Source organism: Amblyomma mixtum, chromosome 6 (genome assembly GCF_055824585.1).
Source record: "Amblyomma mixtum isolate Tamu chromosome 6, ASM5582458v1, whole genome shotgun sequence".
NCBI classification, from domain to species: Eukaryota; Metazoa; Arthropoda; class Arachnida; order Ixodida; family Ixodidae; genus Amblyomma; species Amblyomma mixtum.
This window is the reverse complement of record NC_143017.1, coordinates 77,032,207-77,057,325: the sequence shown is the minus strand read 5'-3', so window position 1 is coordinate 77,057,325 and position 25,119 is coordinate 77,032,207. Positions and strand designations below refer to the sequence as shown.

General features: G+C 51.4%; 1 protein-coding gene across 3 annotated transcripts in view; it reads left to right on the top strand.

Moving 5' to 3' along the window:
- Positions 1-25,119, top strand: part of LOC149339442 (roundabout homolog 2-like) — a 168,111-nt gene that overhangs the window by 25,283 nt on the left and 117,709 nt on the right. The gene's annotated exons all lie outside the window — the stretch shown is intronic.

The following is a 25,119-nucleotide window of genomic DNA, read 5'->3' as shown; positions in this document are numbered from 1 at the left end:
CTTTTAGTAGACTTTTGTCTATAGACAGTCTATAGACTATGAATAGACAAAAAGCAATATCTGTAGGAAGTCAATAGAGTCAATAAGAAGTCTATAGACTGTCTATAGACCATTTTTATAAGGGAACGTGACTTTCCTATCGAAACTCTGTGCATGGGCACTCCTCAGTCGAAGACAGCAACGACACCATAAAAAAAAAATAAAACAGACCCCTTCGGCACCTAAGTGTGGCAGTCTTTATTTCCTTGCTGCGTCTTATCGAAGGAACCAACTTGCCAGACCGGCATAGCACTTCTCACTTCGTATGCTTCGACCGTTTGCTTGCAAACTGCCTGCATCGAGTCGTGCGTTTGAGATACTACGCGTGATAGTGGACTGCCTTCTCTCTGCTATAGCGGTCGTCATTCCTCGCATTAGCATCTTTCCTCGTTTCACTTCTTACGGAAAACAAGACGAAGGGATTCAGTGCTGCCCCGTTTATATATCTCCGGTCCGAGTGAAACAGGTCTTCGCAGACCCTCCAATCCGGCGCTATATACCCCTTTTATCTATAGTCGCGTGCTTTACGGCCAAGCGCTGTCATCAGTGTTGTCGCTGAAATGTAACCGGCATTTCCTTAAAAGATAGCCGCCAAAGATTGCCCATGAGGCCGTTAAATGCGGCGAAAGCCACATAACATCCTGCCGATAGGCAGCGACGTGCCTAGATTTGTTTCCTCATTCGAATGCAAGATCGCCGCGTCTTTTGGGAATCCTGTGCGCCCTTGAATACCCCAGGCATTCCACCTGTGTCACGTGCGTACAGCATTTACCGTATTTCTTTCCTAATTATTCAAGGAAGGAACAGCCATTTTCCCCATTTTTTCCCCCAACAGCATTAAGCTGCACTTTATAATAAGCATGACGGAAGCCAACACTCACCGAAATCAAGGTGAATATGAGATGTCTTTTTTTATTTCTGGTTCATCATCAATGGTAGATTAATAAAAGGAGAATAAAAAATAACCACAATCTGCCGGTGGGATCCGAACCAACGACCTCCGAGTTTCGCTCCCCGGTGCTCTACCAGCTAAGCTACGGCGACGGCTGTCTAATCTGCTTTGGGAGTTTATATGTGAAGTGTTACAGAACCTTGAGAGTGTTCACCAGCGCCACCCTCGTCCAAAGCGGCGGACGAAGTACAGTCTTTGTCAAAAGTAACCAGGCTGCATGGTTTGCTTCTAGCTCGTACAGTGGATCTCTTACAACATCCCTGAAGCTTAAATGGTCGTTAAAGGTAAGGACTGGGGGTCTTCTAACCTTCCAACACGTTTTGATCTTTAGGAAGGCCACAAGGGCTCCGCTATACAAGCTAGAAGCAAACCATGCAGCCTGGTTACTTTTGACAAAGACTGTACGTCCTGTATTACCGCGATTGGCACGCCGGAACGGGGTCGAACGGTGAGGGCGGAAGCTGTACGAGAATCATCTGATACTACCTATGGCATCAAGACTGCTAGATTCGAGGCCCTCGTTAAACTATGCAGCTGAGAAGAGAATGGAAAGAAGTACTCATCATGACATACATAACCAGCACCTCTTTCCATTCCCTTGTCTTCAGAGTACTTTATAATAAGGTATGTTCAACGAGAACAATGCAGCAGTTAACAGCACAGCTGCAAGCACGAGCACAGCAACAAAAATTCACAGGGACGCCTTATTACCTTATTCTGGCAGTGAGATAACATTTGAAACAATTATCGCCTTTACCGGAATTGATGTGACTTCCGGTCTGATGACGCCACTTCTCCAGTAGGAATTGTTAATTCTGGTGACGTCACTTTCCTGCAACCAATGGGCGAATTTTAAGGCAGGCAGTTTTTGTCCCCGATGAGGCTTTTAATGTTATCGTATTATAAAAGTACGACAATTACAAAGGACGTAAAATAAACCGGCGCCGACCAAAAGGCGAAACTGATGAAATGACCCGCGCGCAAGGTGTACGGGTCCTGCCATGCGCGCATATCTAAAACAATGCCATTCGGTTTTGTGTTCAGTGCAAACAAGGCTGCGATGCTCGAGCCGAAACGTCATTTCATTTTTTTCGTTTCTCGGTTGGCGCCGCTTAACTTTTCGTCTTCCACCATTTCGACCAGGCGGGCTTCCGTCAAGCACTTGACTTTATGCGATAACAAACAAATAACAATAAACCGCAGTGCATGTGTCCAGTTTAAACTGCGTGTGCCGATGCAAGGCAAGCTCTACTCGTGTTTATTAGCGATTCCTACCCTGAAAACTGGACGAAACAGCTTGTTGGGCGGCTTGCATGGTTCCCGTATTCCATGGATACGCAGCGCAAAAGACCAGACGGAGTAAGGCAGGCACAACACAACGCTCGTGTATTTCTTACTGTGGCCGGTCTGTTATTGGGCTGTCGCCATTGGAAGTGGACGAATTGTCGTCACAAAACGTAGGATTCTGAGACTGGTTATAGAATGCGTTTTAAGGGTACCGTAGCCAACACTCACACTGACTGCCATTTTGGCTTTGTACGCCCTCGAAGCACATTGTCACCCGGCGTCTCGGAGTCAACCCCTGGCGAAAAATAAACGTACAAGTGTAGCAAAAAAAAAAGAAAAAAGGCGCGGAAGCGTGCCCATTTCCCCATTGACGCGTGATATCAAAATGATGTCTCTGAGGCAAGCGTATACGCAATCGCAGTGAATGAACAACTCACGACTCGCAAGCCCGATCCCATCTTCTCAGTTTCCTGCGAAGCTGCGCCCAGCGTCAGCGACGATTTCGCTACACCTCCTCCTCCTCCTTTCCCCCTCTCTCCTTCGTGTCGAGAAGAGATGTCATCTTTGGGCCATCATCCGCTACGCTCGGTAATCGGAATGTGCCTCCGTCTAGTCGGCGCAGGTCGCGCCGCAGCCAAAGCTATCAACCCGGGAAGAACCCTGTCCGTCCGGCTCTTCACCCGACTTATCCTCTTTTGTTTATTTCTTGGCCTTCCGCTGCTCACTCCCATGGCGCAACCTGTAGGCCACTGCGACCTACGCGATGGTCGTATATGTACTACAAGAGTAGCAACAACATTCCGCCGACGGGACAGTGCCGCTTTCTTTCTTTCTTTCTTTCTTTCTTTCTTTCTTTCTTTCTTTCTTTCTTTCTTTCTTTCTTTCTTTCTTTCTTTCTTTCTTTCTTTCTTTCTTTCTTTCTTTCTTTCTTTCTTTCTTTCTTTCTCTCTTGCTTGCTTGCTCTCTTCCTTTCTTTCTTTCTTTTGGACTTTTGTTTAGAGCAAAGCTGCGCAATCACTGGCATGTCTTCGCCACGTGGCTCTGTTTGCTGCACGTGTCAACCCGGGGGCGACCTCGCTGGGAATCGCGACGCCGTCTTGGCGGTGGCGCAGCCGCGGTAAACGCAGTCACGACCGAGCGTAGTTTCACCCCCGCCCCGCCTCCTCCATTTGGTCCTCGGCAAACGAATCGCTGCTCTGCTCGAAGTCAACCGCTACGCTGCGAGCTATATATATATATATATATCCATCACTCCGCGCGACGATCGGCGGCGTGGGACGTGCGCTTCCGCGTCTAATTAGGGGTGACTTCCAACTCGCTCTGTGGTTAACCTCTTTGGCTTATGTCTGAGAGTGAGCCTGCATGAGAGCATAATGGGCCTCGTTAAGGCTCTCCGTATACGAACAACTTTAGCCTGCAGCAAACACAAGTGCCTCTCCTCCTTCTTTCTTCGTCTTCATTCTCCTCGCAGCTTTGCGGTTGACTTCGAACTCAGCCCCCTCGTTCAATCGCTAATACGTGCTTATCTAGATGGCCGCATTTTCGTTTCTGGCCCGACTAATATTTCATATCTGTGATTAAAAATATGATGGAGCTGCTCCGGCAAATGATTGTACGCGAAAAATAACAGCTTAATTTACGGCTCTCTGTCATTATAAACGTCGTGGATATTTCTGATATCAGCCCGTCTCATTTGTCAGGCAAATAAGGTGTTTTTTCTCAGTGCTGCCTTTTATATATAGAAGCTGCGAAGAAGCCGGGGAAAGTGACTGGAGAGAAACACGACACCACAAATGGTTACTTTCAATTCGACGGAGGAATTAATCGCGAATTTAACTGCGGCGGAATGAACTGATGCGTACGTGAAAGAAGCGTGCGAAAAGTGGATCATGTGGGAAAATTTAAATAGCGTCCATGCACTTTTTGGTCTTTTTTGCCTAGACGAATTTATAGAAAATCAATTTTTGTGGTGTCGTGCTTTCTCTCCTGTGGGCCCCTTCTGCGGTGGTGTTCCTGCGCTGAGATTTAGTAACAAACCAGTGTTGCCATTTTAACTGCCCCCTTCAGATACAGCATAAACAGCTGCGCGCAAAAAGTTGTTTGGCTTCTCCAGAAACTTCGTTTACTTCACTCGACTTTCTTACTTGCATAAAGGAAGCGGGAAGCTTTGAGTAAGGACATTACTTCCGGCGGAAACGTCGCGGTCACCTCCTTTCCTCTCTTAAATCCTCTTCAAAGTCTTCCTTTTCGATCTCTCTGAAACGTACGATATTAACCCAGCAAAGCTCTAACGGCGGTAAGAGAAAGTCGTCACGGCTGCTTCTCGGGTCAATATAAAACCCGCGAAATATGTTGTCACTTAGCTAAGCGTTTTTCGCAGCAATTTCCCCGGGATTCAGGCAGAGTTGTGCAAGAGAATCTCCTCCTCCACATCATCCCCCCCCCCCCCCCCGCCCCCATCTTGTTTTTCTTTTCTTTTCTTATCTCTTCAAAAGCGCACGAGCGGAACTGAAAGCGAATTGATTGCGTTCCGGCTTAACGCTCGCCGCGCGCGCATAGCCACAGACAGCCAGGTAAATACGCGCACCGTGAAATAACCGCAAGGAAGCGCCCTTCTAGAGTAAAGAAAGTAAGGAAGCAGAAATAAGCGGCGGGATAGGGAGGCAGACTGCGAGAAGCTTTCACGATCGCTCCGAGCGGGCGAAACCTGCTGACACGGCGGGAGAGAGAACCTCTCAGGGACTCCCTGAAATAATGGCCAAGAGAAAGTCCGTTTATTAAAGGAGCAGGTCACGAGAAAACAGTCGCTGGTGCGCACGAAAGAAAGAAAGAAAGAAAGAAAGAAAGAAAGAAAGAAAGAAAGAAAGAAAGAAAGAAAGAAAGAAAGAAAGAAAGAAAGAAAGAAAGAAAGAAAGAAAGAAAGAAAGAAAGAAAGAAAGAAAGAAAGAAAGAAAGAAAGAAAGAAAGAAAGAAAGAAAGAAAGAAAGAAAGAAAGAAAGAAAGAAAGAAACGCGGCTCTCGACGGGATCAGATACTCGGTCAGATCCATCACGCACTGTCATGTCCCCCCGCAGCGCCCGAGTCAGGACTCGTTATGTCCGACATCTTCGCTTAAAGAGGCCAGACGCCCGAGACCTGCTTTTGTAACAGCGCCGGTCGACGACTGAGTGTTGTATAACAGCGGCCTTGTGAGCGGCGGCCCGCTCGTTTGGACGTTTTTTCCAACTCATTGGTCTCAGCAATCCCGGCCAACTGAGAAAAAGAACTAACTTTTATTTCTTTTAGATTGAGTTGCGGGTAAAAGTGCGCAAAACAACGAAGAGAGAAAGGGGAGTACCAGCACGCGAAGAAAGAGGAATACGCGGGAGGGGTACATGAATGGTAATGCAGTAATCATAATCGTCGCAGCCGCACACAATAGTGAAAGACTTAGTGCAAAAGGCCAGAGCTCAGCTCACTGAGAGCAAGCTATAGGAGCCCATGACACGGTGCCTCCGGAGCAAGCTCATTGATATTCGTCTCCGACGCCAGGGTCGCGGGGCCTTTCTTCTCCGCGCGAAACCGCCAAGACGGGAAAATCTCTAATGGCCCGAGCACAGGAATCCGCCGAGTCTCAGCACCCGCGCACGATGCATGCCTGCTTCTATTCGTTGTTGTTTTTTCCTGCTATCTATCATCCCTCTTGCAAACTCAGCTTTGTTTTCTTTGTGCTAGCAGCGATTCGTCCACGCCATGTGCTGGACAGCCATCGCCTTGAACTGCGCAATTTGCCCGGCGCACAGCAACGATGCGTTTCAATGCACCGCAAGAAAGCCAGGGCGAGCCGAGGCAATTGGTTACCGGAACCCTTAATTCGCCACCTCGCTTCTTTCGCCTTCTCGATGGGCGCAAACGCAAAACGCGCGCGGAGCACCCGCTATCGGTAATAGATGGCGGAGGTGTGAATTGAGAAACACCCGATATACACGCCAGGTAATTAAGGCGCTCGAAGAAAGCAAGCCTCCAGGGACAGATGCTATGGGCGTTGAATCGGCGCCGCCAGTCAAGGCTGCAATCGGCACGCATGCAAGGTTCCGCTGGAACCACCTTTTTCCCCTTTGGCCGGCCGCTTTGCGTCGAAGCGGCGGTGTTCGAGGTGCGCTGCTCGTATTAGTGCGCTGCGCAGGTGGCGCGGAAAATCACTGCTGTGTCTGACGGGGTGGCAAGAAGGAGAAGAGCACCGATAATTGCGTAAGTTCGGAGGCCGTATGTATGTAGGAAATAAGCCCGACATTGCGTTTGCTCTGGGACAAAAAACATGTCGACAAAAAGAACGGGTTGAGGGGCAGGGGAGGACGCTTAAAATCAGGGCACTCAATCTTGCGCCCCGTCACTCGAGTTGATATACGTTATAATAACACACCATTTTCACATTTACCATATACGAGCCTGATTCGTCCTCGTTAACTGTGCTTGGAAAACACCGAAATGTACGGCTCGTTAGGACTTCCCTCATATCTGGGATCTTGGAGTGATCACTCTTTACATGGAAGCTCTTAGACGCCTGCTCCTGGCTTCCACGTTGTCGGCGTATAGTCGGCTGTCCAAGCAGCGAAGAGCGAAACACCAACTGGAAGGTGGCTGCCACGGGAAGATCCCGGAGGGTTGCGTAGTCGGCGTAACACGCCACCTGGCGTGGTGGCGTGGTGGAAGTAAGTAGACGAGCGAAACGCCACCAGCCACGCCGAGAGCGGAGTAATAGACAGCTGGAAGGTGGCTGCCAGGTGAAGATCCCGGAAGGTGGCTAGCAGCGTGACACGCCACCTGCCAGCCAGTTTCTAATTACCGACTATCGTAATTCTGTCCTTTTATTGCGAAAGCAATACTACTTGCACTTTCACGCCTTTGCCGTGCCGCGGCCGGTGACCACCATCGTGCCGCGGCGGTAACCACCATTGACCTTCATTTGACCTTGATTGCATTAGATTGGATTAGATTGGACTGGACTGGATTAGATTACATTAGATTAGATTGGATAGGATTGGATTGCATTGGATTCGATTGGATTTTATTGGATTGGATTAGATTCATTGCATTACATTATAGTGGAATGGATTGGATTGGATTGCACGGGATTGGATTGGATTGGATTATATAACCGATGCATCACCACAAGTCTAACCACAAGCACCACCACCAGCGACACTACCAGCTGTACCATGGCGTACGTACGGATATTGCTTTCGCAATTACCGGGCTTAACCAAGCTAAGCCACAGCGAATTTTTTTTTTTATAGTGAAGTGATGAAACACGGCGCCCGTGGTCCCAGATCGCTTTCCGATCGCCCTAGAGACTTGTTCCTGTAGCCACGACATTCGAGAATTTTTCGCCGTATTCCGTGGAGGCCAAATCGTTGCTTCCTCCCCTTTCCTACCCACCTTTAGTCGGGTTTCACTTAACCATGGTGCCAGTACACAACCAGTGCCGCCGTCACTCTGAGAGCCACTCACGGTCAGAGGCCGTCGCGGGAGGTGCGCGTCTCGGCCACGACGTCGGAACCAGAAAGCGTGCCACGGCACCCTGACCCGCGCTTTGAGGGGCAGCGAATCTTGCGATCCCGTGGCGTCATTGCTGGGAAGGAAACGCAATTATGTGGACCTGACGGGCACTTCGGCGCCGGCTCGGTAATTGGCTGCCTCGTGTTCGCCGTATACCTGCATGCCGCTGGGATTGCCGCTGCTCCTGCGTGACGGCTGGCAGACTTTCCTCGGCCACCGATGATCCCTTAATCGCCGCCGCCTTTCACCTCTACTGCGGAGCGTGCCGACAGCGGCGGGGCACATGGGCGGGTAATGCGACTCTCGGGGTGACGTTTATGGCCGAATACGGGGAAGTGCACGGAAGTGCGGAGCTGGCATCTCTATGCCCCCGTGCACTAGATTATGACTTTCTTGACGGAAGCATCGCAAAACGTGCGCGATGATTTAACGAGATAGCGTTAAAGGTCCTGCTCAACAGAAAATCCAACGTCGGCGTTGTGAGCGAAAAATCGCGGCCATGGATCTGGCAGGTGGTCCCCAGAGAGCAACCTAGGAGGCAGGTGGGCCACCTATGTCACGTGACCTTGCGACGTCATCACATCCTGCCCACCGAATAGTGAGCAAACCGTGGCTGGTGGCAATTAAATTAATGATTGGTCGCTCGGGGAGAGCAACCTGGGGCGTACAAGGCCCACCGCTGAGAGCACCTGCCATCGTATAGGGCAGTGGCGCATCGCTTAAGCGCTCCACCACTGCGCCAGGAGGTTAATGAGGACTCCCAGGGATCTATAAATGCAAAGTTGAAAATGACCTTCTGCATATGTGGGAATTAACTCATTATGCTATTACGTCATACTCTTAAGGCGGAGCTGAAATGTCCCCTCCAATTTTTTGTGCCATTCTATGCGCGCCTCTGAGAAAAGTTTGATTGTAGCGCATTTCACATAGGCAGCAATCAGAAGTGCCTTCATCGTAACATGAGTGATTCTAATCAATAGAGCCCCGTGTCTACATCTATACGGAAAAGAAAGCAAGATTAAAATAAGAACAAAATCAGCCAGCTGTTCAGGCCTATTAAGGATTCACCTCATTACCGTGAACTGACAATGAAAACACCGCGAGAATGATTTTCGTCTAGCAGCACTACGAAATCGTCAGGCAAATGCTGTGTGACTCCCATTATCTAGAGTTCGTTGTCCATTAGTTCTGAATACGGCAGAACGAATACATACAGCACTAGCGCAGCTATCAACGTTACCGGCGCCTATCTTGCATAGTAATCAATGTGTTTGAGTGAAAGTAAAATCAGAGGATCGGACATTTTGTTGTCATGAGCTCCAAAACAAGGAACACATAACCTAGCAGTGCGGAGCGTCAGGAACTTGGCTATCTAGTCAATCTAACTACCGTACTTCGACGCAGTGCATCCAACACCCTCCGTTCGGCCAACGTTGCCGAGTGGCTATATTGCCGGCCGACGCCTTGTACAGGCGCCGGCCCGAAGAAGTTGATATACGGCGCGAATGCTTCCCCCTGTCCGGCCGGCTTGGCGCGCAGCTATAGCCCCCAATTGAGGTCGAACCCATCTCGGGGACGGCGCGCCACAGATGTCTACCCCCCCCCCCCCCCCCCCTTTTCTCAGGACACACCAACATGCCCGCACACATACACAGAAGAGAACGCGTCGTCCCCTCGGCAGCCCAACACATCGAACTGGTGGAAGGGCATGCCCGCTATGCCTCTGCCGGGGCTCCCCGCTTCCGCCGTAACGGCCATCCCCGTACAAACTGCGAGAGGCAGGAGAACGGTGCGCGAGAGTTGCGCCACGCGGTCGGGGAAAACATAAAGGGGACCGAGCGCGTCGCCCGAAGCCGCCGAGCTTCTGCATGCAGCGCGGGGCAGCGAAGCAGCAGGAAGAGCGGCGGGGAAGCCAACAGCGGTGGCGGCGGGTGACGGTGCTTGCGCACTCGGGCGCTGCGCGCGCGCGCGCTGAGAGCGGCGGCGGGGATTTCGAGGTGGCGGCGGTGAAAACGAGTGCCGAGATCGTGACCGATCGGACGCGCGTGCTCCTTTGAAGCCCTCCGCGCCGCCGCCGAGCGTGACGTGGCCGCCGGTCGTCACCTTCACGCGGGAAACCTCGACGCGTAACTCGTCCTCCCCCCTCCTTACCGCTCACTCCCAGCCGTAGCGGCAAGCACTCGCGGGGTCTCGCCCCCCTCCTCCGCTGCTGGGAGGGAAGGAAGGGCTCGGTGAGCGTACACGCTTCTTCCATTTGTTCTAATTTAATATTCTCCCCCGGCCGAGTCCATTCTTCCGGAACCCAGAAGCGCGGCGGAGGGAAGAGATCATCGGAGAAAGCGCCCGAATAGGCCACATGCCGCTGTTTATGTATAAAGTACGAAGCAAAGTCGGCGCAAGATGATCACATACGCATGCACACGCACGCACACGCACGCACAAGCAACGAAGCTGCTCCCGCCGATAGCGCTATTAAAGCATACCGCGGCGCTCGCTCAATTTCGCTGTCAGCCCTGCTCTCGGGCCCTTCTAGTTTCCAACTCCGTGGCTCTGGATTGGTGTTGTGCGTGCCCGCGCCGAAGCGCTGCCGACGCCGCCGAGGACCGGGCTTATTTGCCGTGGGAATCGATCACCCCTTTTCTTTCCTCGACGGCTAGAACACCGATGAAGCGAAGTAAAGGAAACAAAAGCTTTTTTCAAGACTGTATATAACGCTCTTCCGCGGTGTGCCGTTTTCATTGTTATCGTTCTCCTCCATCTCCGTTCGTTTTCGGGGCTCGATGTCTGAAGTCCGCGCGGTGTTTGTTTTGGCGGACGCCCCTTGAAGCAATGTTTATGTTTTCAGTGAAAACAGGCGCGGCAATGTGTGTGTGCCGGCTCTGCTCGCGGGCTTCGCTGAGCCCGTGTGCGAGCGAGTCGAGTGCTTTACAAATTTGTGGACGCTGCCGACGTGACAGTATCTCAAGGGGAAGAGGTGGCAAGCAAACAAAGGCTTCTCTGTACAGGCGTGTTTATAAAGCCCAAGTAAGATGGCAGCCGAACATAGTCGCGACACTTCTGTTCGTCGTCAATCGCCTGGCGTAAGTGGTTTCAAGACGAAAGTGACTCGGCCACTCACAGACAGCCAGTTTTCAAGGCGCATTAAATTCACTGCCGAAGAGGTACGTCTGGACACAAGACTCCCGTGAAACGCGAACGTCGACTGGCCACATATAATACATGCGATACACGGACAACCTTTCATACAAAACTGAAGGCACTTAGATTTCGAAGACTGCGCAGTGCGATGCCGCATATACCGTAAACGCTAGGCAAGAAGAGGGTGGATCGCGAATGCGAGCCACGCCTTTTAGCTCGAGCCTGTATACCTATTTTATGATTGCGCATTCTTTACGAGACCTCGAATACGATTTGCGGTTATGCCACTGGAAATAAAGTGCAGGCGTTTTCTCCCACATGTGGACGTATATACGCGGTCACCCCATAAAAGAGAGACAGAGAGAGAGAGAGAGAGTGGGGAAAAAGAGAGAGAGAATGAAAGAGGCAGTAACGAGCGCATCTCGTCGTCCCCTATATCCGTTATTAGGCCCCAGAAAGGTTGTAAAAGCGGAGCCCAGACGACGTGAGCATCTCGGGCGGCTGCTGCGGCTTTCCGCTCCGCGAGGCAGCATCGGAGGCTGCTCCTTCGGGCTCGCCACGTCTTGACCTCTTCTCGTCTGGCCCCGATGGTGCGAAGGGAATGAGAGAGAGAGAGAAGTATAGAAAGCGAACGGGAAGCTTCGGAGCAGCTCCCGAGACTTGCACGTGTGCGCTCCTTCCCGCTGCTCTCACTCGGGGGGTGGCAGGAAGGAGCGTGATAAATCAATCTTACTGCGCTGCCGTCGCGTCTTCTTCTTCTTCATCTTATTCTCCACCGGCGGTTTTTATCGCCGGCAGCGCCGCCGGCGTGTGAAAGGTTTTGCTTGATTCGATGAGCTCTCTTCTCTCTCGGTCTCGTCTGGTACATTGAGCGCGACGAGCCACGTAGAAAAGCGGATGTGCATATTTTATGGAGCCGCTTGCTTTATGGCCCGAGCTCGATGCATGGCTAATTCCTCGCCGCCGACGCCGTTCTTCTGGGTTGGCCGACTTTGCGCCGGCAACGTCTAGAGAGACGCACTGTCCCGTCGGGGGAAGGGGGAGCCGTCAGTGATGGACGAGGACCCATCAGGTCGTGCTTTCCTTAAAAATGCCGTTCCTTGCATGCTGGCGGGCGTAACACAAACATGCAGTGAAGAAAAATGCAATTGCCACTCTCTTCCTTTCTTTTTCTCTCAGCGTTGTCTCCCGGCTGCGCGTAATCCGTGAGTTGAGAGACGCGACACGAGGCCAACGGAAGAGCGATTTGCTCTTCCCGGCGCTTATGCCGCCCACGATATCGCGTTCGCTTTTAGCTGCCTGCTCGTGGTACAGAACTAGAAGTCAGCTTTGCGCCGAGACAACAGAACCGTCCGTTTTCTTGTCAGCATGATGAGCGGTGTACGTGAAAGAGCGGCCGACTTATGGCTCAGGTTATGACAGGTGAAGGTTACCTGAGCGAACGTTTTCTTCCACTCTGACAAAGGGGTTGCCATCTGTGAGTAGTATGTTGAACGAGACTGCATACCAAAGCGGAAGTAAACAAAAATGTTGAAGGATGCCAAAACAAAGGAAAAAGACAAGGACATCATACTCGTTTGGTTCACGCGTTAGAAACTATCGCTCACATTACAGCTTGACAGCAGCATGTAACGTAAGGCTCTTTAGCTACCAAGTGTCTTCCCGAATTCAATTTCGTTATATGAATGTGTGATGGATAAGCACACCTCAATCCCTGGTTACTTTCAGTGCTGCAACCACGATCAAGAACCGAAACACTGCATACCATATCGAGCGTGTTCGACGCCGACGCTCGAGCGTCGTGTTTGGAACGTCGCAGCAACCAACACACATTCCGCAGTTTATACGAGCACACGAGTGATTCGAACACGATTTGGTCGTTCAGGCGACCCTGTGTGGAAGACCTCGCTGCGATTCATTTTTGTCCCTAACATTTGTACTCTCCTTGCATAGGTTTATCGTCATAGCACCGGCACGAACTTCGTAGTGAGCGACGACGGGTTACATCAGCGTACGGAAACGAAAGCTGTTTGCAGGCTGGCATGTCAATGATCTAAATGCGGATTATGCTTCCGCAAACAGGAAAATAAAAAAGAAACGTACATTACGACACACCCGCACACCGTTGCATTTTAGAAAGCAACGAGAAATGATAAACCGTGTAACAGCCTGGTTGTCCCTGTGTTCACCTTCCTCTCTGACTATCACTTACCGAGTCGTTACGTTGTCAAAACATTAGAAAAGAGTTAAGGCACCGCTCTGCGCGTCCTTCGTACGAACGGCAATTTGCCCCGGCCCTACGAGTTACCTTCCGGTGACGTCGTAAAGAACCAGCATGCAAAGACGGTGAAAACACTGCGTGTTAGAGACTGCACGGAAGCGCTTTGTATAGTACTTATTCGCTCGTCTTGTTTGCGTGTGCCTAATGGGCCGCAGCAGGGACCGTGAAGCGAGCAAATCGGCGCGTGCCAGAGACCGCGAGCACTCGAAGAAACCGCCCCTAAGTCGTTGTCTCTTGCGTGCACGCGAGCTACTGTGCATTTCACGCCTGGTAGAGCAGGATTTGTCGGACTGAGTCGGTCTCGACCCCGGGGAGCCCGCACTGCGAACGCGTCAAACAAACCGAACGACACGGACGACGAGCGGAGTCAACGACATCCGCGCGCGTTCAGTTCATTTTGACCTTGACAAGTCTGAACAGCGTTCGTTTTTCCGGCCTCCTTGCAGCGAAACAGCTCTTGACAACACCGTTCCAAACCACGCTTGCGAAACAGCGGTGACACAAAAGCTGCGGCCGTGAAGCAAAAGATAAATGAAGCTAAATTCTAGCATGCACCTGCAGTCTGTCATTCTTCAGCGTTCTCTTCTGGAGTTACAGCCTCGTCAACGAGACGTGTTACTGAACTGCGTTTCCGTTGATTTTGGCTTGGGCTTGTAAAAGGTGAAATACGTTAGCCTTTCCTCCTCGCCGCGCTCAATCAGCGGCAGAGGCCATCTGTTATTGCGATCACAGGCATGGTGCCTTACCTTGACAGCCGCGCACTGCAATAACTGAAAAATGCTGAAGTTCCCGTGTGATGCTTAGAGATTAGCGTCAGCTAAAGAACCGCAGGTGATCATTGACAGCTGTTTGATTACGACGCCCTATATTCATATATCCTTATTTAACCCCGGGACATAAATAGTTTAGAGAGCTTCACCCTAGCGAACACGCACTGGCGTGCGCGTGCTTCGGACCAGCCGGGAGCCTTCTGCGCATGCGTGGTGGCAGCTGCGCCCCCAATTTCCCTTACCCTGCCATCTCATAGCAGCAGATTGGCGAGGGCAACGAGTTGTCTCACAGCCACCAAACTCTCTATCATTGCTTTAATCCTGGATCTAGCAAAGAATGGTTACGGTTAAGTAATGATTTTGATTAATTAGCGTAAAGGACCCAACGTAGTTCGCAAAAGCAGTACAACATGGACGGAGCGCTGAACTTAAAACGGTTATTTTAGAAAAAAAAAAACATTGATCCCATATTCATACGGTTGCCTATCAGAGCACACGACCAAGAAAACTTCCATGTCGTCCTCCTTTTGTTCAGTTCCGTGTGTTCTTTGCGCCGGCTCATCAGAATCATGGAAGACCAACTAGACCAATTGCAAGTCTTTAATAACAGATTTTAAACAACTCGCGACAATGCCGCCCTCAGCAATAAAAAGTATAAATGAGCAAATTAAGCCCGAGACACGACGAGGCGCTCTCGGAAAGCATCTCCGAGGAACGCGCGCGCCCCAGCTTTCCTAAGCTCTTTGAGGGTTCGCCCCAACTACCGGGGGTCAGTGGCGCGCCAAAGTGTGACGACCCGCGCGCCGTCGTCGCTCGCTCACCCTCGAGCGCTCTCATCACCGCTCGAACCACGGCGTGTTCGGGAAGAAGAAAGGCAGGCCTGCGCCGCACATCCAGGGCCTGCCAGAAAAGCTCATCTCCGCTCGTTGCTGCGCTCGCGCTCTCTGACCCCGAAGCGTCACGAGGGGAAGAACTCTCCGAGGAAAGACGCTCGCGAGAGCTCGGCGGCGGAAGAAATTAAAACAGAACGAAACAAAAATGACATTTCGCGCGCGCGCGCGGTTGAAGACAGAGCGCGAGCGCTCGTGGCGCAGGAGTGCTGCGGTTCAGCGGGAAGGCAGTACGGCGGAAAACAATACAAAATCGAAAGAGGAAAGAGTGAGGCGAGTAGAGAAAGTGAAATTCGCCGAGGCACCTCCCCAACCTCCTTTCCTCTCCTAAGCCGTGCGTCTGCGCGCTCGGCCGCCGCTAGAAAATCACTTTCGTCGGGGGAGGGTTGACGCGACGGCGGAGAGCTCCATGCCCAAGTGAACATCCAAGCCAAGCAGAGCCAAGCCGCCCGCTAGGCTTTCCATTTAAGAAACGCGGCCGCGAAGCACAGCGGGAGCGGGGGGAGCACGAATTCTTTTCACATGGCAAAAAGCTCCGCTAGCTCGCTCGCTCACTCGCTCGTGGCTCACCGTGTCCCGGGCCTCGCCGAGCTCGCTCACTCTGCCCGACGCGGCCGCTTTGCCGTCCGCGCTGCGAGCGCAACTTCGGACGACGGCGTGTATTTTCGGTGTAGAGTGAAGCCGTGGCCGGGGCTGCAGCTCTTCTCTCCTCTCCTACTCCGCGGCTCGCTGACTGTGGCGGCGGCGGTCCCTTTTTGCGAGGCACTCGGCGTCTAGATTGGGGCTCGTTGCAGTGATGTTCGAAATGCCGAGAAAATGGCGACTGAAATAACATGCCCCGCGCGCTCTGAGCGCTTCCCCGGGTGCGCTCTTCTTACTGCCTTTATGAGCAGAAAAAGAACACGCACAGAGATCTGTCGGGAGAAAAGCTGGAAAGTTGTCAAGGAAAGCGCGTTTTAATTTGTACGGTGCCCCCGCGTTGGAGGGTGAGGCTAAGAGCTGCTGAGGGCGGGTAGCTATAGCCTCCCTTGAAGTGTGCCTAAAACGGCCCGCGCAGTGAGTGTTTCCATTTCTGGGGTGCTTTTATTCTGTGCTAGTGAAAACCAAGTGAGAGCGCAGAACTTGTTCCACCAGTGTGTGGGGAAGGGTGTAGTATCTCTTACCTGCACCCAACCGTTTCAGGTACAGGCAAAACCTCCTCGGCGCAACTAGTTTGTTTTTCTACGCGAAGATGCGGATTCATCTCCCGCTTAGCTTTTTGAGAATACCGGCATTTAGGGCGCGTTCACACTACACCAAAGTTCCGGCGAGCGAAGCGGATTCGCTTCGCTGGAAAAAAAGGGGGCTGTTCTCATTACCCCACCCGCGACGGCGGATCCGACGCGGAACTGCGGCTGCTTCTCGCTTTTTCACGAAAGCAGCGAGACCTCATGGCAGTTTCTTTTGCGGTATCGGGAATTCGCGAACGAAGCGAGAGCGCGCGTGAGCCCCGCAGACAGTTCGCGCGCTTTTGTCGCTGGTTGTTCGGCTGCACACTGTCCTGCGCCGTTTTATCGCAGAATGGCGAGCATTTCAGAGGAGGAGGAGATTGTTTCGATTCTTCTCTGCAACTCTGTAATGGCTATGCTGGAAGAGTTGCGGAAGGCAGAAGAAAGACCAGCTTCGCGGCGGAGGCGGTGGTGGGTGCGCTCGTAAGAGCAATATAAAATTTCCACCTCACCTGATAACCTGCGCCAGCCGCTGATCTACGGGTATCGCCTTACGTAATCTCGTGTCTTTTTTCTGAATACGAGCGCGAAAACTGGAGATTTTATAAAAGAATGTTCATAGAAATGAAGTGTTGGCATTTATTTCATTAGTGCGCCTTTCGAGAATATTACCACATGTATCTACGAAACGACATCAGTAGGCCCAAAGGAAAATTGAAACTCCTTTGCTTGGTCCTTTCCTACAAGGTAATTGGGAAAATTTTTTATGAGCTTTACCTCCCACGAGCAGGGACCAAGTTTCATCTCTAAAACTTCGAAGAACTGACTGTAATTGGTTTCCACATAACCGGCGTGGAACTATAAATCACATCTGTTCCGCTTAAAACCAACCAGTTCCACTAAACGAGATGAAAGGAAGCTGCCTGTTTCACATAAATTAAGCTGGTCCATCTAACATGAAGTTCAACTCAAATTTAGATGTCCGTATCACAGGACACGCGCGCGTTACTAAAATTGTGCAAAAATTGAATATTCATCACATGTCACTATCTCAATACAAACATGCATGCCAACTGCAGGGAATAAAAAGTTAATTACTCCATTGGTTAAAGACGTGGCACATAAGGAGGAGCTCTGGGAAAAGATCGGCAAAGAACTGGGAGTGAGCGGTACGTACAATTGCTTTTATATCTTGCTTCACGCCGATACACGCGAGAATCTTTTTTTTTTTCGGATGCCAGTGTAGTACGTTTCGCGTTGTTCTTTTTTGGGTGCGCCTCCTAGCATCACATGATGTTTAAATAAAGGCATTTTGTATTTGTATTTGTATTTGTACAGTTCAGATGTGGTAACTGGGCGCTCACATTTTCCTCGGTGTTATGAAGGTACACGCTCGTAAGCGCACACAACCAAGCTGGTACAGGAATCAAACTGATTATTGAGAGGATCCCCCGGCGGAGCCACATCAAGATGCTTGGCTTCACTTTTCAACAATATTTGGGATTCGCCTTTCGCCACACGAAATAAATCGCTAAAAATGCATCGCGCTCACGGTCCGCCCCAGAGCTTGTCACGCAACGCCCAGCGCTGCTACCGTGATGATATACACTCCAAGATATTCGTACGAGCTGAACCTGCATGGGACAGGAGCTGGCAGTGGCACAAGCAAAGTAACGAAAGTACGTCGCGCGTGCTCGCACGAGCTGTGCGTGCATGCGATAGATGCAAACAGCGGCATAAGCAAAATAAGTGCGCCGGTTTTTCAGTGCCTAATGCATGCGTCGTACGATCGCGCGAGTCTGAATGCGTGGTATAAAAGCTAGCAGCGGCGCGAAAACAACCATCCTTCCCGTAGGCTCAAAACGGTAAGACCACGCGAAACGTATACTGTATACGCCAAAACGTATACTCTACTGGCACTCGAAAACAGAGTTCTCAACAGCGGCATGAGCATGCGTCGTACACGATCGCGCAAGGTCCGCATGCAAGGGATAAAAGTTCACAGCATAACGAGAACAACGCGAAACGTACTACACTGGCATCCGAAAAAAAAAAAAACGATTCTCGCGTGTATCGACGTGAAGCAAGATATAAAAGCAATTGTACGTACCGCTCACTCCCAGTTCTTTGCCGATCTTTTCCCAGAGCTCCTCCTTATGTGCCACGTCTTTAAAGTTCAGCTGCCACATATATCGTAAAGGATTGGGTGTTCCTTTATAGCGTCTAGTAGCATCTCCACCGGGAAAGCGCTAGCCCGGCCCGCTGCCATGCTTGCCGCCATGCTAGAATTTGTCCGGACATGACGTCAACGGCCCGTCGTCGCTTCCGCGGCGAAGGCGGAAAAATCGGTCCCGCACCGATCACCCTCTCCGCGCCGCTTTCCGCCTTCGTCGGCGTCAAAAGCGGCCGAATCTGGCCGAATCCGCTTCGCTCGCCGGAACTTTGGTGTAGTGTGAACGCGCCCTTAGGAGGAGTTCGCTCTGGGAAACAGCGCGTGACATGTCGCCTAGAACAAATATACGCGAAGCTACGAATACGAAATGCGTGAATCGTCGATTTCCAGACCATTAGTATAAACGTATAGTGATAATATAATATAATGAGAGTTTTGTTCCCACAGTATGCTCAGCAGTATGCCTTTGTATGTGTACTTATATGTGTGCATATTCTTGCTTGCTGAAAAGCCACTTATGGAACACGTGAAGAGAGAACTAAGACAGGAAACGATTAAAGGTCGCCCAGATGAGCGTCGGGATAGAACTCAAGAACGAAGCGGCTTTTCCCAAGCAAAGGACCCCCCCCCCCCCCCCCCCCCCCCTTCCAGCCAATGGCGTCGGCCGATTCTCGTGAGTCTGCTAGCGCGGTGATGCAGGGAGTGCCAGGTGAAAAGGGATATAGCCGCTTCCTACATTGTCACCTAGCAGGTTCACGAGAACTGGAAGGCACCATTGGTTGGAAGGGGTTCCTTTGTGGGGAAGCGCCGCTTCATTCTTGAGTTGTATCGGACTGTGTAGATGGAGTTTGGAAGGGAAGTAAAGGAAGGGGCACAGTGTACACCTGAGTATATGATGTCATAATAAACGATTTGCGCTGAGTGGACAGAGCGACGCACATGTCCACGAAAGTGTGAACCAAGTATATGAACATTTCTTACGTCAGCGAGGTCGAAAGCAGGTACATTCGCGTGCGGTGCTGAGCATGAGATGGAAAAGGAAGTCCCAAATGCAGGCGCGCAGAGGTGACATTCAGCGCAGATATGCGGTGCACATTCACACACACTCAAGCGCCTGCAGCTCCTCCATACCTCTTATCGTGTTTACGTCCCTTTTGGCGACACTGTGTAAACACGAGTCTGTGCCAAGCTACCTAAATCAGAAAAAGCTCCCTTGTTATTTTTATATCGCGTCTGTTTGAAGCCGCGTATCTCACATACCTGACAGACCGCGAGCCGTTTTCGTAACGCGCGGCCGACGCAATCGCAGATATGAAACGTTGCCGGGAGATCCGGCACTGGGAAATGAACGACGAGTGGGCAGGGCAACGGGGGATCGTTCGCGAAAGCAGCGACTCGGCAGGAAGCCTCTTCGCGTGTCACTCACGCGGCCGACACGAGGGCCCCAGACAGTCGGCCTGCCCGAGCGTATAGCTGAGCGTGGGCGTCTGAGTCGGCAGATGCGACGGCGGGCGCCAGGCGCGCGCCCGGGCGGTCAAATCCGCGGGCCTTCCCGGCGGCAGTCGGTCACTCCAAGCACGCCAGACACGTGTCTGTCAGGGCTGCTAAAGAAGAAAGCGCAGCTGCCCTTGTATATTTTTTCTTTTTTCAATACTCCGGACGCGGCCGCAGGAAAAGGAAGGGCAAGTAAGAAGGCGCTTCAAAACGGGAAAACCGCGTACGCATGCCGACATTGTCGGCCGAGCGACCTGCGGGGTAATAAAGCACCGCGCACTTGTGTAAAAACAAAAGGAAGGTAAAAAGAAGGGCCGCTTTGAGAATTCAGCGATGTCGAAATGCAGGTCATGTGGCTTGGGCTCGAACAGGACATTCGAGAGTCGGTTATACGAAACTCGACAAGATGGAGAAACTGCTCTTTGACAACAGCGCTGTTATACAGAGACGGCTACATGCGTGCTGAAACAAAGAGCTGCGCTTTCGTTCTCCCCGCGTTACGTTCCACAGTTTTCTTTCTCTCTTTTTTTTTTTTTTACTTTTTACAGCCGCCTTTTCCGCTGCTGTCAAGTTTCCAACACCTCACGGGTTTTTTTTTTTTTTCTGCCGGTGCTTCGGCCATTTTTTTTTTTTTTCACGCCTTCGCTTCCTGTACAGCGGGTTCGTCCGGTCATTATTGCTATTTTTTTTCCCCTCTCTCAGGAGCTTCAGGTGCTACTTTTTCTTTTCAATGCCTGTGCGCTGAAATTCTTCGCTCACGTTGGCTTGTGCAACTGGACGTACGAGGTTTGGACTTCAGCTGTTTGATCACTGCGCTGGTTGCGCGACAGCGTGACGACCCCTTTTAACCCTCGCTCCAAAGCCGAAAGCGCAATCAATCCAGGTGTTCCTCAGCGCGGCCGAGCGTCGGTCTCGTCCCCGCGAGCAGCCCGTCTCTTCGGAGAGCCACCGCCGCGGCGGCATTTGCATGTGAATTCCCCGAATCTGCATGTTTAAGCCCGCTCGGACCACCGCCATGCATAGAGCTCCGTTCTGACTAAACCTGCTGCTGCTACACGGACTCCAAAACGGTTCTATTGATCTCTAAGGGATAAGAAAAAGTACGAGAGGGTTGAAGAAAGGCATAGCGTTCTCAAAGGCCTCTCGTTTAAGCCCGGCTGGTGGGTAACAGGCCGGTATCTTCTTGCAAGGATCGCCCTCGAAGGAACTAACCCTTTGTAGCAGTCATTTGCCTTTTACATTTACTTCACTGCCAAGTGGAGTTAAGCGTGGCAGAACCGTGACCGCCGCGAGTCACCTGTTGCGTCTAAGGAAACGAGTTCATTGCCCTTTCTGCGCTTCAGCAGCAAAATTAGTGAGTTCGCTCCATCGGCCCTAGGGGAAAAAATAGAAGATGAAATTATGAACAGTACTTGTTCGCTTCGCACCTCCCTACAGTCTGGAAGTTGAAAATCAAGCGCATGTTGGAAGGAACGTTGGAGCACGTTTCTGCCCTCATGGAACGAAGGTTGAAATAGTGCCCGGCTCTCCGGCGTAGTTACTGCTACAGCCCTTTTTGGGCGAGATATGGGGCTTACGAAGTGAACTGGCAACTCTTCAAAACACAGAAGCCCTCAAACACGCCACTATCCAACACGTCAGACACGTAGCGTATACGCACTCCCTCTATACAGACTCGCTCGCAGTCGCGTGCTACTTGAGTTCCGATGGCGCGCGGCGCCGCTGAATACACATACACACGCTATCCACTCGAGCACACTTGGTGCGGGCGCACGTCGTCGGCGAGTCCGTGTCTTATCGACAGCAAGAGCGTGAAGTCGATAAGAGGGGGGCTGGCGGCACGTCGTACTCCCCCCCTCCCCCCTTACTGTCGCATCCCAAAGTTATGCTGGCACCGCCAACTTCCGCTCTTACGCGCCGCGCGTGGCGTTCGTTATCATTCCTCTTTTTCTTGCCTCTCAAGCAGCTGCTCGCGAAATAATGTAAATACACAGGCGAAGCGCTCGAAAGAAGAAAAAAAAACAAGAAAAAAACTCCCAGCTTTGCTCGCGGGAGACACCGCGGGTTGGTGGTGGTATTAGTTGGCAGTACGAGAATGGAGTGCGCCGGTCACCAGGAGCCTCTCTAGTTTCGTATTGCTCGTTTTGTTTCTCTTTTCTTTTCTTTTCTTTACATTTCGGTTAGCTTTGTGTTCCGCGGACTGAGCCGAATTGGCCCCACGTATGCAGAGCAGGGGAGGAGCAGAGAGCCGAGGACACGGCACCCGCTCAGTGCGGTCCGCGTCCACGCCACCGCTCTATTATAGCAACGGCATGGCCCAGGAAGGAGAGGGAGGAGAGGAAGGAAGGGGGCGAAGTGCTCTCCTCGTTAGCACGCACTTCGCTAATGAGAGACGCATTCGGCCGCCCAGCTATACAGCACGCTATACAGCTTCGGGTAAACCCTGTGGCGGCCCGGATTGGCGGCAGCGGCTCCTTTTGTCTCCGCTTCCCGACACGACACCCTCGCCTTTCTCTTGCCTTTCGCTGGCTCGCCTGGCGTCGTTATGTTATGCCTCCGCGCCCGCAAGTGCTGCCGCACAGCACAAACGAGATTTCGTGGCCCAATTAAGGCTATGCGTTGCTTTATTCTCGCAGATTGGGAGCAAGATCCTCTGTCTTGGAAGTAATAGCGGCGAGCGGTTGACGTCGGCGCGACTAACTGTGATTTGTGTTTTCGCAAGGACTCCTTCGTAACTACTTGCTACTCTCTTATCACGCGCGGCGATTCTTGTAATCGTCAACAGCGGTTGCTTTTTCCGTATTGTTTGCTGATTGATTTCCGGAAAATAGTTTTCGTTCCGCCGCGGTGGCCCCGTGGCTACGCTGTTTGGCAGCCGAACACAAGGTATCAGATTCAATCCCAGCCTCGACGTCCTTGCCCGGCTGCAAGCGAAATAGAAAAAACACCCGTATACTGACCCTTATCTCTGCGCGTTTAAAAGCTACAGGGGGGTCGAGATTAATCCAAAGCCCTCCACTGCGGCGTGTACCTCATACGCCTCATATAATGTGTGCAACAACCACTCGCCCTTCTCACTGCATAGTGTTGCTTCAATGAAAAGTCGCAAAATCGCTTTGCCGCTTAAGTTATTTGCTTTATGCAAATTTCCGTTCCTTTTGGCACAGCTAAATAAAGGAGAGGCGGTTGTGTGCACTATATGGCATGGTAACTGTCTCCTGTTAGTAATCCGTCTCTTGCTGGATTACCTGTCTACGCGAGCGTATTTTATATTGAAGCTGCACGCTTGGGGAAAAAAAAACAAAAAAAAACAGAGCTTATTTTTACGGGCCACGTTGTAAATCTAAAGAAAGAAGAAAACATGGCTCGCCTCTCTATGGGCACTTAATTGTTTAGTTGTTTAGTCGGAACACGGCGATTCCGTAATCGCCCGCTGCTTTTCCACGCAATCCGACGTAAGTGCTGGGGTGCCCTCTTTACCCACTGGCGTACCATGCCGAACAGCTAGCTACCTTTGGCCCAAGCGCAGTGTCGAGGGGGGGGGGGGGGGGGGGGGGGGGGGAGTGATGACTCATGTTCTGATCTACAAAGTGGAGCCCGATAGCCTCCAGCCCGGGAGCACGTACGCTCGTTATGTCCGTGGCGGCAGAGAGAGTAAGCACGCGAACACCAGAAGGAGAAAGAAGAAAAAGTATTACAAAACGCCTCCATTACGCAAAAGTTTCTTCCGCTCAATTATCTCTGCGTAGCGTGATGCTATTCCGCTAACACAGCGCGTCCAGCCGTGCGCGAAGATAACGACGGGGCGATTAAGATACGCGATGCGCTTGCTATCGCACCACTGCGGAGCGTCCGTGTTTTTGTTTCTGTTCCCGCGTCGGCCGATAGGTGGCGCGCGCGTGCATAATGCGGCACCCTTCTGTTTATTGCCGACGCCACTGGTGCTGCCGCGCCGGCTGTGGATCGGCGAACAGTGCTGTTTGCCTTGACTTCGCGCACAGGAGCTGCCGCACCTTCGCAACATCGCGGGGCATTAACGAGAGAACCACCGTTCGCGCAGTATTTCACCTCTGTGGCCCTCAGTAGCTACGTAGGCGCGTAATTATACAAGGCGCGCAGATGGCTCGCTCTTGGTTAGGAGTTGGCTGCGTCGGGTCGGTGGTAGGTAGCCTTCCCGCCGACTTCGGAAAACAGGTCTTCTCGAAACAGCCTGGTAGCACCATAAGGAGTCAGTTCAAGCGTGCAAAATGATGCGTTTTAATAAAGTCGTGTCTGCGTAGGTAGCTTAAATGGGTACTGAAAGGTCGATGCCACTGCATTGCATTGCATTGCATTGCATGCGTTCACAGTTAGCGCTCAGAGTCGCGAAGGTAAAGTATATCGATTTCTTACGTTGTGGGTAGAAGCTTGTCGCGTCTAGAAGCTTGTAAGGTTGACATGCTTCTGTTACTTTGTTTATTTGACGTCGACTCTATAGCGTTCGTCCTGCCTACGTCCTCTTCAACGAAAAGCCGTAAAAGATGAACAAAGAATTTGGACTAGACCAAAGATGGCGGAGGTAGGGAAGCGGGGGGGGGGGGGGGGGGATTTACCGTGGGGCCTTCTGTGATCAGGAAGATACATTTAGGACACGTATGTAGCGTCATAACAGCTCCCTGTGAGATCGTGCTGAAGGTGCTAGAGGGAATTTGTCATCAATCGATTTTCAGCGCAACGCAAAGAACCATTCAATCCATTTTGCAAACAGTATGCCTGCTGAACTGAATTAGATTTGGCAGCCTGATTTCATCCAATAATAAATAACTCACAGTCCGCCCGCTCGGTATTTAATGTAATGCTGTACGTCTAAAGAAATACCATTATCTATCTTCGGCACGTATCACGAGGCTCCAAAAGTGCTCTTAATCTCCTCATATATAGCCCTAACGAAGCCCGTGAACCGCTTCATAACAACGCTTCATCGTTCTTTTTGGTGCATTCAAGAGTGCTTCCATTTACTCCCCTTACCAAAACTGATCTGGGCTTACGTAATTGAATTGAATTGAATTGATTAATTTTCATGTAATACACATACATACATTTATTTTCATGTGGTCTCACGTTTATATGAACGCACGTTAAAGACTACGAAGAAAGTCTGCAAAAGCAGAGACGGGGGGAAACGGCGACAGTCCCTTCCGACACACTTTCCGCCAAATCCAGCCAAAGTTTGAACAGACAAGTGCAGGGGAGCGAGCATTAGGCGTATGGAGGCAGCTGCAATTACGGGATCAGTCGGGCGCGACACGACTTCGCTCCGGCGGCTACCGCGATGAGACAACTCCGGCGCGAGCTGAGAAAAAGAGCGAG